We start from the raw sequence: 18,597 nt of genomic DNA, 5'->3' as shown, positions 1-18,597 counted from the left end.
TGCAAATAACAAAATAAATATAATACTACAAATAAAAAAGTGTTTAAAAAGCTAGAAACTGAGGTATTTCCATAAGGTACAATGCCCAGGTTAGAATGTATTTAGTGGATGGACATGCAAAACATGATTCACAGCATGCACAGTAAAAGCTTACACAGAGTAAGTGAAACCCCATTCTCCAGAGGAACTCTACTTCTACACCCTAGAATCAGAACAAGTGGGGACTGAATCAAAAAAGTTTACTCCATGCCTAGACACCAAAATTCAGAAAGCAATGGAGTCTACTTAATACATTTGTATTTGATTCATATTAGGAAAAAAAGTTATTTAACAAATATCTTTAAATTATTTGCAAAAAGAGTTAAATGGAAAAAAAAAAAAAAGCTGCACTGTAAGTAGCTACACAGATTACTTACTCTTCCCCGAGGAAGACACCAGGCCCATTTTGGTAAGAAACTTCAACACAATTTACAAAAAAAACAATTAATTCCAATCTCATTCTGTTTCAGAAAACAAGAAAATAAGTAACACTACTAATTTGATAAGACTAGTATAACCTTGAAGTAAAGTCAGACAAGAATAATACATATGGGGGTGGGGGGGCGTTCCAGGATGGCGAATAGGAACAGCTCCAGTCTGCAGCTCCCAGTGTGATTGACGAAGAAGATGGGTGATTTCCACATTTCCAACTGAGGTACCTGGTTCATCTCATTGAGACTGGTTGGACAGTGGGTGCAGCCCATGGGGAGTGAGCTGAAGCAGGGTGGGGCATTGCCTCACCCGGGAAGTGCAAGGGGTTGTGGGAGTTCCCTTTCCTAGCCAAAGGAAGCCGTGACAGACTACCCGAAAAAACGGGGCACTCCCTGCCCAAATACTGCACATTTCCCAAGGTCTTAGCAACCAGCAGACAAGGTGATTCTCTCCTGTGCCTGGCTCGATGGGTCCCATGCCCACGGAGTCTTGCTCACTGCTAGTGCAGCAGTCTGAGATCGATCTGCAAGGTGGCAGCCTGGCTGGGGGTGGAGCATCCGCCATTGCTGAGGCTTGAGTAAGTAAACAAAGCAGTCCGGAAGCTTGAACTGGGTGGAGCCCACCACAGCTCAACAAGACCTATTGACTCCAGCTCTGTGGGCAGGGCATAGCTGAACAAAAGGCAGCAGACAACTTCCGCAGACTTAAACATCCCTGTCTGGCAGCTCTGAAGAGAGCAGTGGTTCTCCCACATGGCATTTGAGTTCTGAGAATGGACAGACTGCCTCCACAAGTGGGTCCCTGACCCCCATGTAGCCTAACTGAGAGACACCTCCCAGTAGGTGCTGACAGACACCTCATATAGGCAGGTCCCCTTCCGGGAAGAAGCTTCCAGAGGAAGGATCAGGCAGCAATATTTGCTGTTCTGCAATATTTGCTGTTCTGAAGCCTCTGCTAGTGATATCTAGGCAAACAGGGTCTGGAGTGGAACTCCAGCAAACTCCAACACACTTGCAGCTGAGGGACCTGACAGTTAGAAGGAAAACTAACAAACACAAAGGAATGGCATCAACATCAATAAAAAGTTCATCTATAACAAAACCCCAACTTTAGGTGACCAACATCAAAGAACAAAGGTAGATAAAACCACAAAGATGAGGAGAAACCAGAGCAGAAAAGCTGAAAATTCTAAAAATCAGAGCACCTCTTCGCCAAAGGATTGCAGCTCCTCACCAACAATGGAACAAAGCTGGATGGAGAATGACTTTGACAAGTTGACTGAAGTAGGCTTCAGAAGGTCAGTAATAACAAATTTCTACGAGCGAAAGGAGCATGTTCAAACCCATCACAAGGAAGCTGAAAATGTTGAAAAAAGATTAGATGAATGGCTAAATAGAATAAACAGGGTAGATAAGACCATAAATGACCAGATGGAGCAGAAAACCGTGGCACGAGAAGTTCGTGACGCATGCAAAAGCTTCAATAGCTGATTCAATCAAGTGGAATAAAGGGTATCAGTGATTGAAAATCAAATTAATGAAATAAAGTGAGAAGACAAGGTTAGAGAAAAAAGAGTAAAAAGAAACAAACAAAGCCTCCTAGAAAATACGGGACTATGTGAAAAGACCAAATCTATGTTTTATTGGTGTACCTGAAAGTGACGGGGAGAATGGAATCAAGTTGGAAAACATTCTTCAGGATATTATCCAGGAGAACTTCCCCAACCTAACAAGGCAAGCCAACATTCAAATTCAGGAAATACAGAGAACACCACAAAGATACTCCTCGAGAAGAGCAAACCCAAGACACATAATTGTCAAGTTCACCAAGGTTGGGAAATGAAGGAAAAAGTGTTAAGGGCATCCAGACAGAAAGGTCGAGTTACCCACAAAGGCACAAAGGGAAGCCCATCAGAATAACAGCGGCACTTGGCAGAAACCCTACAAGCCAGAAGAGAGTGTGGGCCAATATTCAACATCTTAAAGAAAATAATCTTCAACCCTGGATTTTATATCCAGCCAAACTAAGCTTCATAAGTGAAGGACAGATGAACTCCTTTACAGACAAGCAAATGCTGAGAGATTTTGTCACCACTAGGCCTGCCTAACAAGAGCTCCTGAAGGAAGCACTAAACATGGAAAGAAACGACCAGTACCAGCCACTGCAAAAGCATGCCAAATTGTAAAGAACATCGGTGCTATGAAGAAACTGCATCAATTAAGGGGCAAAATAACCAGTGAATATAATAATGGCAGGATCAAATTCACACACAAACTTAAATATAAATGGGCTAAATGCCTCAATTAAAAGACACAGACTGGAAAATTGGGTAAAGAGTCAAAACCCATCAGTGTGCTATATTCAGGAGACCCATCTCACATGCAGAGACACACATGGGCTCAAAATAAAGGGATGGAGTAAGATCTACCAAGCAAATGGAAAGCAAAAAAAAAGCAGGGGTTTCAATTCTAGTCTCTGATAAAAAAGACTTTAAGCCAACAAAGGTCAAAAGAGACAAAGAAGGCCATTACATAATGATAAAGGGATCAATTGAACAAGAAGAGCTAACTGTCTTAAATATATATGCACCCAATACAGGAGCACCCAGATTCATAAAGCAAGTCCTTAGAGACCTACAAAGAGACTTAGACTCCCTCACAATAATAATGAGAGACTTTAACACCCCACTGTCAATCTTTCACAGACCAATGAGACAGAAGTTTAACAAGGATAGCCATGCCTGAACTCAGCTCTCCAACATGCAGACCTAATAGACATCTACAGAATTCTCCACCCCAAATCAACAGAATATACATTCTCAGCACCACATTGCACTTATTCTAAAATTGACCAAATAATTGGAAGTAAAGCACTTTCAGCAAATGTAAAAGAAATCACAACAAACTGTCACTCAGACCACAGTGCAATCAAATTAGAACTCAGAATTAAGAAACTCAGTCAAAACCGCACAACTACATGTAAACTGAACAACTTGCTCTTGAAGGAATACTGGGTAAATAATGAAACGAAGGCAGAAATAAAGATGTTCTTTGCAACTAATGAGAAAAAAGACACAATGTACCAGAATCTCTGGGACACATTTAAAGCAGTGTGTAGAGGGAAATTTATAGCATGAAATGCCCACAAAAGAAAGCAGGAAAGATCTAAAATCAACCCCCTAACATCACAATTAAAAGAACTATAGAAGCAAGAGCAAACAAATTCAAAGGCTAGCAAGAGGCAAGAAATAACTAAGATCAGAACAGAACTGAAGGACATAGAGACAAAAAAACCCTTCAAAAAATCAATGAATCCAGGAGCTGGTTTTTGGAAAAGATTAACAAAATTGATAGACCACTATCAAGACTAATTAAGAAGAAAATAGAGAAGAATCAAATAAATGCAATAAAAATGATAATGGGGATATCACCACCAATCCCACAGATATACAAACTACCATCAAAGAATACTATAAACACCTCTATGCAAATAAACTAGAAAATCTAGAAGAAATGGATAAATTCCTGGACAGATACATCCTCCAGAGACTGAACCAGGAAGAAGTTGAGTCCCTGAATAGACCAATAACAGTCTCTGAAATTGAGGCAATAATTAATAACCTACCAGCAGAAAAAGTCCAGGACCAGAAGGATTCACAGCCGAATTCTACCAGAGGTACAAAGAGGAGCTGATATCATTCCTTCTGAAACTATTCCAATCAAGAGAAAAAGAGGGCATCCTCCCTAAATCATTTTATGAGGCCAACATCATCCTGATACCTAAGCCTGGCAGAGACACAATAAAAAAAGATAATTTTAGACCAATATCCCTGATGAACATTGATGAGAAAATCCTCAATAAAATACTGGCAAAATGAATCCAGCAGCACATCAAAAAGCTTATCCACCATGATCTTGTCGGCTTCATCCCTGGGATGCAAGGCTGGTTCAACATATGCAAATCAATAAATGTAATCCATCACATAAACAGAACGAATGATAAAAACCACATGATTATCTCAATAGATGCAGGAAAGGCCTTCGACAAAATTCAACAGCACTTCATGTTAAAAACTCTCAATAAACTAGATATTTATGGAACATACCTCAAAATAATAAGAGCTATTTATGACAAACCCACAGCCAGCCAACATCATACTGAATGGGCAAAAGCTGGAAGCATTCCCTTTGAAAACTGGCACAAGACATGGACGCCCTCTCTCACCACTCCTACTCAACATAGTGTTAGAAGTTCTGGCCAGGGCAATCAGGCAAGAGAAAGAAATAAAGGGTATTCAATTAGGAAAAGAGGAAGTCAAATTGTCCCTGTTTGCAGATGACATGATTGTACATGTAGAAAACCCCATCATCTCAGCCCAACATCTCCTTAAGCTGATAGGTAACTTCAGCAAAGTCCCAGGATACAAAATCAAAGTGCAAAAATCACAAGCATTCCTATACACCAATAACAGGCAAACAGAGAGGCAAATCATGAGTGAACTCCCATTCACAACTGATACAAACAGAATAAAATACCTAGGAATCCAACTTACAAGGGATGAGAAGGACCTCTTTAAGGAGAACTGCAAACTACTGTTCAATGAAATAAAAGAGGACACAAACAAATGGAAGAACATTCCATGCTCATGGAAAGGAAGAATCAGTATTGTGAAAATGGCCACACTGCCCAAGGTAATTTATAGATTCAATGCCATCCCCATCAAGCTACCAATGACTTTTTTCACAGAACTGGAAAAAACTACTTTAAAGTTCATATGGAATCAAAAAAGAGCCCGCATAGCCAAGGCATCATGCTACCTGACTTGAAACTATCCTACAAGGCTATAGTAACCAAAACAGTGTGATACTGGTACCAAAATAGATATAGATCAGTGGAACAGAAAAGAGGCCTGAGAAATAGCACCACACATCTACAACCATCTGATCTTTGACAAACCTGGCAAAAACAAGAAATAGGGAAAGGATTCCCTATTTCATAAATGATGCCAGGAAAACTGGCTAGCCATATGTAGAAAACTGAAACTGGATCCGTTCCTTACACCTTATACAAAAATTAATTCAAGATGGATTAAAGATTTAAATGTTAGACCTAAAACCATAAAAACCCTAGAAGAAAACCTAGGCAATAACTTTCAGGACATACACATGGGTAATGGCAACAAAAGCCAAAATAGACAAATGGAATCTAATTAAACTAAAGAGCTTGTGCATGGCAAAAGAAACTACCATCAGAGTGAACAGGCAACCTATAGAATGTGAGAAAATTTTTGCAATCTACCCATCTGACAAAGGGCTAATATCCAGAATCTACAAAGAACTTTAACAAATGTACAAGAAAAGAAACAAACAACCCCATCAAAAAGTGGGCAAAGGATATGAACAGACACTTCTCAAAAGAAGATATTTATGCAGCCAACAGACACATGAAAAAATGCTCATCATCACTGGTCATCAGAGAAATGCAAATGAAAACCGCAATGAGATACCACCTCATGCCAGTTAGAATGGCAATTATTAAAAAATCAGGAAACAAGAGATGCTGGAGAGGATGTGGAGAAATAGGAACGCTTTTACACTGTTGGTGGGAGTGTAAATTAGTTCAACCATTGTGGAAGACAGCGTGGTGATTCCTCAAGGATCTAGAACTAGAAATACCATTAGACCCAACAATCCCATTACTGGGTATATACCCAAAGGATTATAAATCATTCTACTAAAAAGACACATGCACACATATGTTTATTGTGGCACTATTCACAATAGCAAAGACTTGAAACCAACCCAAATGTCCACCAATGATAAACTAGATTAAGAAAATGTGGCTTATATACACAGTGGAATACTATGTAGCCATAAAGAGGATGAGTTCATGTTTTTTGCAGGGACGTGGATGAAGCTGGGAATCATCATTCTAAGCAAACTATCACAAGGATGGAAAACAAAACACTGCATGTTTTCACTCATAGGTGGGAAGTGAATAATGAGATCACTTGTACACAGGGTGGGGAGCATCACACACCAGTGCTTGTCATGGGGTGGGGGTCTGGGGGAGGGATAGCATTAGGAGAAATACCTAATGTAAATGATGAGTTGATGGGTGCAGCAAACCAACATGGCACATGTATAACTATGTATCAAACCTGCACGTTGTGCACATGTACCCTAGAACTTAAAGTATATACATATATACATATATATATAAAGAATAATACATGTATAACAAGAAAACTGAGGTAAATCTCATCTATCCATTTCAGATGAGGAGAAATTCATGCAAAAATCTTATTTTTGTGTATAAGAATGCTTAAGCTAACGTTACAGTAAGCTTCATATAGTTCTCATGTCAGAGTGTGGTTTAGTTATTCTCAATTTGTCTATTATGTTACTTTCAGAGAGCCACACATTAAATAACATCTCAAGGTATTTTCATAGATATGTTAAATGAGTGAATATGCAAACTTTTTCTCTGTTCCTACAAAATAAAATAGCTAAGGGGGTAGGATAAGAAAAATTTTATTTTGCTCTTGTGGGAATTCTATGTAAATCATGTCCAAGAAACAAGAGACTTAGTAAATAATGCTGCCTAAGAGGTAACACAGTATACAAAGAAATCACTTATTTCCCTGCATATAAATTAGTTTCATGGGAAACAGTTTATCCTTCTAAGAGAAACATGACTCCAATACTTCCTAGATAACAAAGGTACACTCTAGGGAAGGATCCAGGTTTTAGCCACAATTATGCATGGGTTTGGCTTAATTACTCGAGGTGTTTGCTTTATCTTTCACATGTTCAGCATTCTTTTTCTTTCTTTTATCTTCCTTTTTCTCCAAGTTCCAGGGTTTCATATCACTTGTGCTATTGCTTCTCTTTTCCTCTACACATTGCTTTCTCTTTTATTTTTACTCAGAAATCAGTGATGGACAAGCAGTGTGCCAACAACACATATCCCAGCTCAGAACAGGAAGAGGGAGACTGAAGTCACAGTTCTTCCAGAAACCAAAGAACAACCATTCCCTTCCTGAGGATCTCACACATCTGGCTACAGAAACACTGGCCTGATTCGATCATTCTGTGTCATTATCTGCTGCCTTAATATACTTGTCTGTCTTCCTGCCAGATGTGAATTTCATGGCAACTACTTCAGTGCTGCCTTCACTAAAAGCTTTGACTCCTTAACCTTTCATAGATGTCGTATATCTAAATCCCTCATTTTCACTCCACCCCCACTGCCCTGAACCCTCCCACTAGAAAAAAAGGTCTGACCTAATCCCCTACAGACTTATGCTATCTGTTTTCATTTCTGTCATTATTATTACTCATAATTCTCCTATTAAATTTCCGCTGCCTTTCTAACATACTTTAAAGATTACTTTAAAAGTAATGCATGGATTCAGATCCAAAAGGGCCGATTTAGAAGCAGCTGCAGTCCATGGCACTTACAGAGAGGAATGAAAATGGGCAAGTGAATCCAGAAGCTTCCACTGAAATATCCAGGTTCTTATGTTGAGACTGACCAGGCAAACAATTCCACCAATGGAGAACAAAGAATAGTGAGGGTTGGGGGGGAGAGAGCCCACCCTGAAGTGGCATGAAGCCAAAGCAACTCCCACTGCCAGCCAAGGAAATTGGTGACTATGCAACCCCACCTGAGAAATCATGCTTCTCCCATGGGTCTTTGCAACCCATGGATCGGGAGATCCCCTCATGAGCCGATGCCACCAGGGCCTTGGGTCTGATACACAGGGTTGTGTGGAGTCTCAGTAGAGCAGCTGCTCAGGTGTACACACAGACTCTGGTGTTCTCTATACTCCAGCCCTGGAATCCCAGCAAGGCAGAAAATATGTTTGTACATATCCCTGGAAAGAGGGCTGAATCCAGTGAGCCAAGCAGTGTCATTCTGTGGGCCCCCTCTTCCGTGGCACCTCACAAGTTAGACCCACTGGCTTGGAATTCTAGCCAGCCAACAGCAACAGGCAGGAATCTGCCTGAAATGGGTCTGAGTTCCCGGGGGAGGAGTGACCACCATCTCTGTAGTTTGTTAGACTCAGCAAATTCAGCCTTCCAGCTTTGGAGAATACAAACAGTTCAGAAAAGAAAGTGTCCACTATAATACAGTACAGCATGGTCCATCTTGCTAGACTGTGGCCAGACTGCTTCTTTAAGTGGAACACCAATCCATTTCTAGTCACTGCAGGGGCTTCAGCCACTCCAGCCAGGGTTCTATGGATAGAGCCCTGATCTCTCCCTGAGATGGAGTTTCTGGAGGGAGGAGCAGCTATCATCTCTGCAGTTCAGTAGAATCAGCTGTTCCAGCCTGCTTGCTTTGGAGAACACAAATGGTTCAGTCAAGGAAGGGTCACCTTGAACACAACACACTTGCTCTACCAAAAAGCAGCCAGACTGCTTTTTTAAGTGGATCCCTGATCCCATTTCTCCTGATTGGGTGAGACCTCCTAAAAGGCGTTTCCAGTCACCTCCTACAGGTACATTCAGGCCAGCAACAGGTCGGTATTCACCAGGGGTGGAGCTTCCAGAGGAAAGAGGTGGTTGCCATCTTTGCTGCTTCTCAGCCTTCACTGGTGAAACCTTCAGGTACATAAAACACTGAGGCAACTAGAGTCTGGAGCAGAACCTCAGCAAACTGCAGCAGCCCTATGGTAGGGTGGTCTGACTGTTAATGGAAAAACAAACAAACAAACAGAAAACAACAGCATCAACAAAAAGACCTCATAAAAACCTCATTCAAAGGTCAGCAACCTCACAGATCAAAGGTAGATAAGCCCACAAAGATGAGAAAGAATCAATACAAAAATGCTGAAAACTCAAAAAGCCAGAGTTCCTCTTCTCCTCCAAATGACTGCAACACCTCCCCATCAAGGGCACAGAACTGGGCTGAGGCTGAGATGGCTGAATTGGCAGAAAAATAGGCTTCAGAAAGTAGATAATAACAAACTTCACTGAGATAAAGAAGCATGTTGTAATCCAATGCAAAGAAGCTAAGAATCATGATAAAACAACAGAGGAGCTGATAGCCAGAATAGTAGTTTTGAGAGAAACATAACCAACCTGATAGAGCTGAAAAACACAATAAAAGAACTTTACAATGCAATCACAAGTATCAATAGTGAAATAAACCAAGCTGAGGAAAGAATTTCAGAGCTCAAAGACTATCCTTCTGAAATAAGACAGGCAGACAAGGATAGAAGAAAAAGAATGAAAAGAAATAAACAAAACCTCTGAGAAATGTGGGATTATGTAAAGAAAGCTACGACTGATTGGGTATCTGAAAGAGATAGAAAGGAATCAAGTTGGAAAATGTACTTCAGGATATCATCCAGGAGCACTTCCCCAACCAAGACAGGCCAACATTCAAATTCAGGAAATGCAGAGAACCCCAGCAAGATACTCCATGAGAAGATCAACCTCAAGACATATAATTACCAGATTATCCAAGTTCAAAATGAAAGAAAATGTGTTAAGGGCAGCCAGATAGAAAGGCCAGGTCACCAACAAAAGGAGATGCATCAGACTAAGAGTGGACATCTCAGCAGAAACCCTACAAGCCAGAAAAGATTGGAGGTCAATATTCAACATTCTTAAAGAAAATAATTTCCAATTCAAAGAATTTCATATCCAGCCAAACTAAGCTCATAAGCAAAGGAGAAATAAGTTCCTTTTCAGACAAGCAAATGCTGAGGGAGTTTATTACCACCAGACCTGCCTTGAAAAAGGTTCTGAAGGAAACACTAAATATGGAAAGGAAAATCTGTTGCCAGCCACTACAAAAACACACTGAAGTACACAGAGAAGTGACACTATGAAGCAACCACATAAATAAATCTGCAAAATAACAAGGTAACATCATGATGACAGGATAAAATTCACACATAATGATACTAGCCTTAAATGTAAATGGGCTAAATGCCCCAGTGAAAAGACACAGAATACACAAGCTGAATAGAGACAAGACCCATTGGTATGCTGTCTTCAAGAGACACATCTCATGTCCAAAGCCACACATAGGCTCAAAATAAAGGGATGGAGGAAAATTTAGCAAGAAAGGCAAAATAGAAGAAAGCAGGGGTTGCAATCCTAGTTTCTGACAAAACAGACTTTAAACCAACAAAGATAAAAAAAAAACAAAGAAGGACATCATATATTGGTAAAGGGTTCAATTCAACAAGAAGAGCTAACCATACAAAATATATATTAATCCAATACAGGAGCACCCAGATTCATAAAACAAGTTCTTAGAGACCTATAAAGAGACTGAGACTTCCATACAATAATATTGGGAGATGTTAACATGCCATTGACAATATTATTATTATATTATTATTATTATTATTTAATTTATTTTTTCAGATGGAGTCTCACCTTGTTGCCCAGGCTGGAGTGCAGTGGCACGGTCTTGGCACACTGCAACCTCGGCCTCCCAGGTTCAATTGATTCTCCTGCCTCAGCCTCCAGAGTAGCTGGGATTACAGATGCATGTCACCATGCCAGGCTAATTTTGTATTTTTAGTAGATATGGGGTTTCACTATGTTAGCCAGGCTGGTCTCGAACTCCTGTCCTCAGGCGATCCACCTGCCTTGGCCTCCCAAACTACTGGGATTACATGTGTGAGCCACCACGCCCAGCCCCCACTGACAATATTAGACAAATCATCAAGACAAAATTAACAAAGATATCAGGACCACAACTCAGCTTTTGATCAAGTCAATGTGATAGATATTTACAGAACTCTTCACCCAAGTTCAACAGAATATACATTCTTCTCATTGCCACATGGTACTTACTCTAAAACTTACCATATAATCAATGCAAAAGTACTGAAATAATAACAAACAGTCTCTCAAACCACAATGCAATCAAATTATAACTCAAGATTAAGAAATTCACTCAAAACCACACAACTACATGGAAATAGAACAAGCTGCTCCTGAATGACTCTTGGGTGAATAACAAAATCAAGGCAGAAATCAAGAAACTCTGTGAAACTAATGAGAACAAAGAGACAAGGTATCAAAATGAGTGCGACACGGCTAAAGAAGTGATAAGAGGGAAATTTATAGAACTAAATGTCCACATCAAAAGCTAAAAAGATCTCAAGCTAACACCCTAAGATCTCAACTAAAAGAACTAGAGACCCAAGAGAAAACAAACCCCAAGCTGACAGAAGACAAGAAATAACAAAGATCAGAGCTGAACTGAAAGAGATACACAAAAAATCCCTTCAAAAAATCAACAAATCCAGGAGCTGTTTTTTTTTTTGAAAAGAAATAATAAAATAGATAGACAACTAGCTAGGCTAATAGAGAATAAAAGAGAAAATAATCAAATAAACACAATCAGAAATGATAAGGGGGATATCATCATTAACCCCACAGAAATTAAAACAACCATCAGAATACTATAAACACGTTTATGCACATAAACTAGAAAATCTAGCAGAAATGGATAAATTCCTGGATATATACACCCTCCCAAGACTGAACCAGGAAGAAATTGAATCCCTTAATAGACCAGTAATGAGTTCTGAAATTGAGGCAGTAATAAATAGCCTATCTATCAAAGTCCAGGACAAGTTGGACTAACAGGTGAGTTCTACCAGAGGCACAAAGAAGAGCTGGTACCATTTCTACTTAAGTTATTCCAAAAAATTGAAAAGGAAGGACTCCTCCCTATGAGGCCAGCATCATCCTGATAAAAAGACCTGGCAGAGAGAGAGAGAGAGAGAGAGAGAGAGAGAGAGAGAAACACTTCAGGCTAATATCCTTGATGAACACCAATGAAGAAATCTTCAATAAAATACTGGCAAACCAAATCCAGCAGCACACCAAAGAGCTTATCCACCACGATCAATTTGGCTTCATCCACAGGATGCAAGACTGTTTCAACATATGCAAATCAGTAAATGTGGTTCATCCTGTAAACAGAACTCAAGACAAAAAAACATATGATTATCTCAATAGATGCAAAAAGGCCTTCAATAAAATTCAACATCCCTTCATGTTAAACACCCTCAATAAACTAGGTATTGAAGGAACATATCTCAAAATATTAAGAGCCATATATGACAAACTCACAGCCAATATTATACTAAATGGACAAAAGCTGGAAGCATTCACCTTGAAAACTGGCACAAGACAGGATGCCCTCTCTCATGACTCCTATTCAACATAGTATTGGAAGTTCTGGCTTGGGCAATCAGGCAACAGAAAGAAATAAAGGGTAATCAAATAGGAAAAGAAGTCAAATTATCTTTGTTTGCAGATGACATGATCCTATATTTAGAAAATCCCATTGTCTCAGCTGAAAAGTTTCTTAAGCTATTAAGCAATTTCAGCAAAGTCTCAGGTTGCAAAATCAATGTTCAAAAATCACTAGCATTCCTATACACAAACAACAGGCAAGCTGTTTGCATCTATCTCAATAGATGCAAAGAAAGCCTTCAATAAAATTCAACATCCCTTCATGTTAAACACCCTCAATAAACTAGGTATTGAAGGAACATATCTCAAGATATTAAGAGTCATATATGACAAACTCACAGCCAAATTATGAATGTGCCAAATTATGAATGAATTTCCATTCACAGTTGCTACAAAAAGAATAAAATACCAAGGAATGCAGCTAGTAAAGGAAGTGAAAGGCCTCCTCAAGCAGAACTACAAACTCCTGCTTAAATAAATCAGAACACAAACAAATGGAGAAACATCCCATGCTCATGGATAGGAAGAGTCAATATCATAAAAATGGCCATACTGACCAATGTAATTTTTAGATTCAGTACTATTCCCATTAAACTACTATTGATATTCTTCACAGTATTAGAAAAAAAAATTTTAAATTCATATAGAACCGAAAAAGAGCCTGAAGAGCCAAGACAATCCTAAGCAAAAAGAACAAAGTTGGAGGCTTCATGCTACCTGAATTCCAACTATACTATACTACAAGGCTACAGTAACCAAAACAGCATGGTACTGGTACAAGGACAGACACATAGACCAACGGAACAGAATAGAGAATCCAGAATAAGAACTCAGGTGTTTGCAGTCCTACAAACATCTGATCTTTGACAAATCTGACAAAAATAAGCAATAAGGAAAGGACTCCCTATTTAATAAATGCTGCTGGGAGAGCTGGCTAGCCATGTGCAGAAAATTGAAACTGAACCCCTTCCTTACACCATATACAAAAATTAACTCAAGATGAATTCAAGACTTAATTGTAAAATCCAAAAACATAAAAACCCTAGAAGAAAATCTAGGCAATATCATTCAGGACAAAAGCGTAGGCAAAGATTTTATGACAAAATGTGAAAAGCAATTGCAAAAAAAGCAAAAATTGACAATTGGAATCCAATTAAACTAAAGAGCTTCTGCACAGCAAAAGAGACTATCATCACAGTGAACAGACAACCCACAGAATGGGAGAACATTTTTGCAATCTTTCTATCTGACAAAGGCCTAATTCTCAGCATCTATAAGAAACTTAAACAAATCTATAAGGTAAAAACAAACAACCCCGTTAGAAAGTGGGCAAAGTTGCCTAGAATAGCAGCTGATATGAAGTAGGTATTTAGTGAATATTTGTTAAATGAATGAATAAATGAATGACCCTAAATGGCTCAGTAGTTCATGTTACATCTATCTACATATAGAAATACTATATTAATTTGAAAAAGACACTTGAACAGATACTTCTGAAAAGAAGACATACACGCAACCAAATACATATGAAACAAAGGTCAACATCACTGATCATTAGAGAAATGCAAATCAAAACCACAATGAGATATTGTCTCACACCAGTTAGAATAGCTATTATTAAAAATCATGAAACAACAGATGCTGGTGAGGTTGTGGAGAAAAAGGAATGCTTTTACACTGTTGGTTGTTGCATAAATTAGTTCAACCATTGCAGAAGACAGTGTGGTATTTCCTCAAAGACCTAGAGGCAGAAACATCATTTGACCCAGCAATCTTATTACTGGGCATATACCCAAAGAAATGTAAATCATTCAATTATAAAGATACATGCACACAAATGTTAATTGCAGCACTATTCACAGTAGCAAAGGCATGGAATCAACCTAAATGCCCATCAAGGATAGACTGGATAAAGAAAATGTGGTACATATATAGCATGGAATACTACGCAGCCAAAGAAGGGAAAAAGATCATGTCCTTTGCAGGGACATGGATGGAGCTGGAAGCTACTATCCTCAGCAAACTAATTCAGGAACAGAAAACCAAACATAATTTCACTTACAAGTGGTAGCTGAGTGATGAGAACACAAGGACACATGGAGGAGGAAACAACACACACTGGGGTCTGTCAGGTTGGTGATGGGGGAGGTAGAGCTTCAGGAAGAATAGCTAATGAATGCTGAGCTTAATAACTAGGTGATGGGATGATCTGTGCCACAAACCACCACGACACATGTTTACGTAGGTAACAAACCTGCATATCCTGCACATGTACCCGGAATGTAAAGTAAATTTAAAGGAAAAAGAAGTAATGCATGTTCTTGGAAAACAATGGAATAGTATAAAATAGTAGAAATGAAAAGTTACCAAATTCCTCCCAACTGCCCAGTCATATTTCCAAGCATTAGTCACTATTTCTTAAATATCTTTCTGAGGAATTTCTATATATCACTCTTCTCCTCAGTCATGATAAAATGTAAGCTCATGAGAAGAGGAACTTTTTGTTTTGTTCACTGATACAACACAGCATCTAAAAAACTGCTTTATACATAATAAGAGCTCAACAATTGCAAGTTGAATAAATGAATAAATCCTTTTTCAAGGGATATCTTATTTGAAAATCACTTATATTATCATGCTACACATACTGTTCATTATTTTCCTTTTTTAAATTAACATTTCTTGGGTATCACTTCATATCTGCCTCTCTAGTTCTTCATTATTCTTTTTCAAATCAATATAGTATTTCTATATTTAGATGTGACATGAACTATTAAGCCAGTTAGGATCATTCATTTTTCATTCATTAAACAAATATTCATTGAATACTTACTTCATATCAGGTGCTATTCTAGGAAAACAAGGACCATTCCTTTACTACACTTACAGTTCAATGGTGGAGACAACAATTAATAAATAATCCTATTATAATATATTGTCACACAGTGATAAATGCTTTGAAGAAAAATAAGGCAAATAAGGTGACAGAAAGTGAGAACAGTGGAAGTATTATTTTATTTATATAGGTTTGCAAAAATAGGCTTGTCTAATAAAAATATAAGGAAAAAGAATTCATCTCCCAATCTCAGTGGTAGGCCATTATTAATGGTTTGCTGTGTATCCTTGCAAACATTTTTCTAGATCTTCTGTTTTTAAGTTGTTGGTGTTTAGCACAAGTTGAATTATGCTCTTCACCATGTCCTACAAATTGATTTTTATCATTTAATCATGAGCCATGTATATTTTTACACTTTAGCACATTTAAACATACCTCATTCCCTTTTAGTAACAACACAGTATTCCTTTTATGTATGTACCATAATTTACTTAAGCATTTCTTATTGATTACTTTTAGGTTGTTTCAGGTTTTTTCTGTTATAATCAATAATGCAATGGATATCCCTGTAAATATATCTTTATCTACTTGTTTAGTATTTCTAAAGGATAGACTCATAGAATTGTAGGCATGCGTAATTTAAATTTTGGTAGATAATGTCAAATTATCCTTCATGGTAGAAACTGCTAATCTTCCCTGGTGTGTGTTTCTCCTCTCCTTTTAGATACATACAAGAATTATACATCCTTGTCCCCATTGCAAGTGGCTGAGTCTATGTGACTATTTCCAGCCAATGGGTTTGGGAGTACAACATCTGTCATTTCTGAGATGAAGCATTTAATTTCAATGAAAGATGCTCTTCTGTTGCAGCAGTGGACTTCAATACACTCTGTTGAGATACCGGCATAATAAGAAAACATGGAATGAGGACATGGAGCAGAGTCCCCTGGTGATTTATGTTGTACATGTAACATTAGTAATACACTTCCATTTCACTGAGCCATTAACATTTGGAGCTTGGTTTTTACGATAATGTAACCTAGACATCTGACTGACATGCCCTTTAAATCATTTGCACCAACTAACATTCAAACTAACAGTGATTATTCTGTTTTTATCAACTTACTATTTCTAGCAGTTTTGCTTGATGTATTTCAGAGCTCTGCTGTACAGTACATAATTCATGAGTGATGTAGCTCCCTGGTGGATAGTATCTTATATCAATAAGAAATAACATTTTTACACTATTTAATATTTTTCCCTGAAGTTTATTTTGTATTCCATAAATATTACCTTCTGATTGAATTTGTCTATTATATCTTTGAGTATTCTTTTTTATTCCTGCTTTTATCATTTTGTTCTTTGTGATGTATCTCTTTACAAGCAAAGCATAGCTGGCTTTTGACCTTTTACTCACTTTTGTGTAAGAATATTAGTAGAAGTTTAGGGAATACCTATTTCCCAGTCAACTGCTCTATTCAAAAAAACTCACTTTAGAGACCTGGAAAAAATAACAATACATAATTTTGGGTATAGCTCTATATTGAGCCCACATGAGGGTATGCGTAAACATCACTTTAATATTTCTTCTTAGCAATTGGTGAGGATTTTTGACCAAAAAAGTCAAGACGTTCTTCAAATTAAGAAAAAAAATCCTTTTTTGTTAAAGATCTATTTGAGCACATACTAATCATGGTTTAACAGACATAATTAATCACTGTACTTATTTAGGACAGCTTCCATCATTTAAAGAAGTGCATGGCTCAGTAGATTAGATTTGGCTTCAAGAGCACCATACACAGTGTTTCAGACACAATATTCCTGGCAGAGAAGGCAGTTTGCTTTATGTCTTATCCACTCTTGGGTAGGTCAGATAAGTTTTTCTAGGTTTGTTCAATTCCCCTTATATACAAAGTCATTTTCTGAGAATGGAAGGTACAGAATCTGTTTTTCTTCTTCATTTTATAGTAAAGTCTGATGACAGCAGTTATGTATAGTTCTCACTAACAAGCTTTCATCATTTGTTTGCTTAACCTAGAATCTTTATCTGATTACTTTTATGTGAAGTATCATTTCACCACCACAACAACCCTCCCCAATCTCTGGCATTTGCTTTCTTCTCATCTGATTTATTTTTTCATGTCACACCTCAAAGATATATTTGCAAATATACCTGTTTACATATTTGTCATCTGTCTCCATCATTTGACAGCTCCCTGAGGACAAAACCTTGGCATTAAAACACAGACTAGCATATCATTGGTCCACAGTACATAATTGTTGAATGACTGCCCACTCAAAGGGGCTCTAATATTAGGCTGCCAGATCAGTGGTTTCTCTGTCTCAAGATAACTAACCATAGCTCACACTCACTAATGCTGTCAGGACCTGTTCAGATTGCAGTCACCCACCTTTCTTCAAGGCAAAGCCATTGCTCTCCACTCCTGGCTCTTATATTTTAATATGTTGCCTGGGAAGAGATAGGGCATCTAGTGTGGCAGTTAGTTTCCCAAAGTGAAGCCCTCCTCATTCTGAAATTTCATAGGAGCAAGCTAAGAGTTGATTTTAGTCTGTGCATCCTGTATAACAGCAGAGTAAATGCTCTTAAAATGATTAACCTAGACCAAGATTACCAGACATATGAAAAAAGGCAAGGTATACTAGAAAAAAATCAAAATAAATAAAGAAAAAAGGAGAAGAAAGATAACTTAAATATTCTAAATTAATATTCTCACAGATTAATGTATTTATGAAATAAAAAGTATGTTATGAAAACCTAATCAAATAATGAGAAAGAGATTATAGAAATTAAAATAGGATTTCAAAAATATTCTTGACTTTCTTTTTTTAATTTTATTATTATTATACTTTAAAAACCTGAAGCATGAAGTTAAGAATATCTCCTAAAAAATACATTCAAATGGCAGAAATATATAATAAGAGAAAATGAGACAATTCAGGAATTCCAGAATTTGACTAATGGATGTTCAAGAGAGAACAGAAGAAGGGGGAAATTATAAAGTAAACTTACAAAAAGTATCCATGAGTTAA

Source organism: Pan troglodytes, chromosome X (genome assembly GCF_028858775.2).
Source record: "Pan troglodytes isolate AG18354 chromosome X, NHGRI_mPanTro3-v2.0_pri, whole genome shotgun sequence".
Lineage (NCBI taxonomy): Eukaryota > Metazoa > Chordata > Mammalia > Primates > Hominidae > Pan > Pan troglodytes.
Note: the sequence above shows the minus strand (reverse complement) of the source record.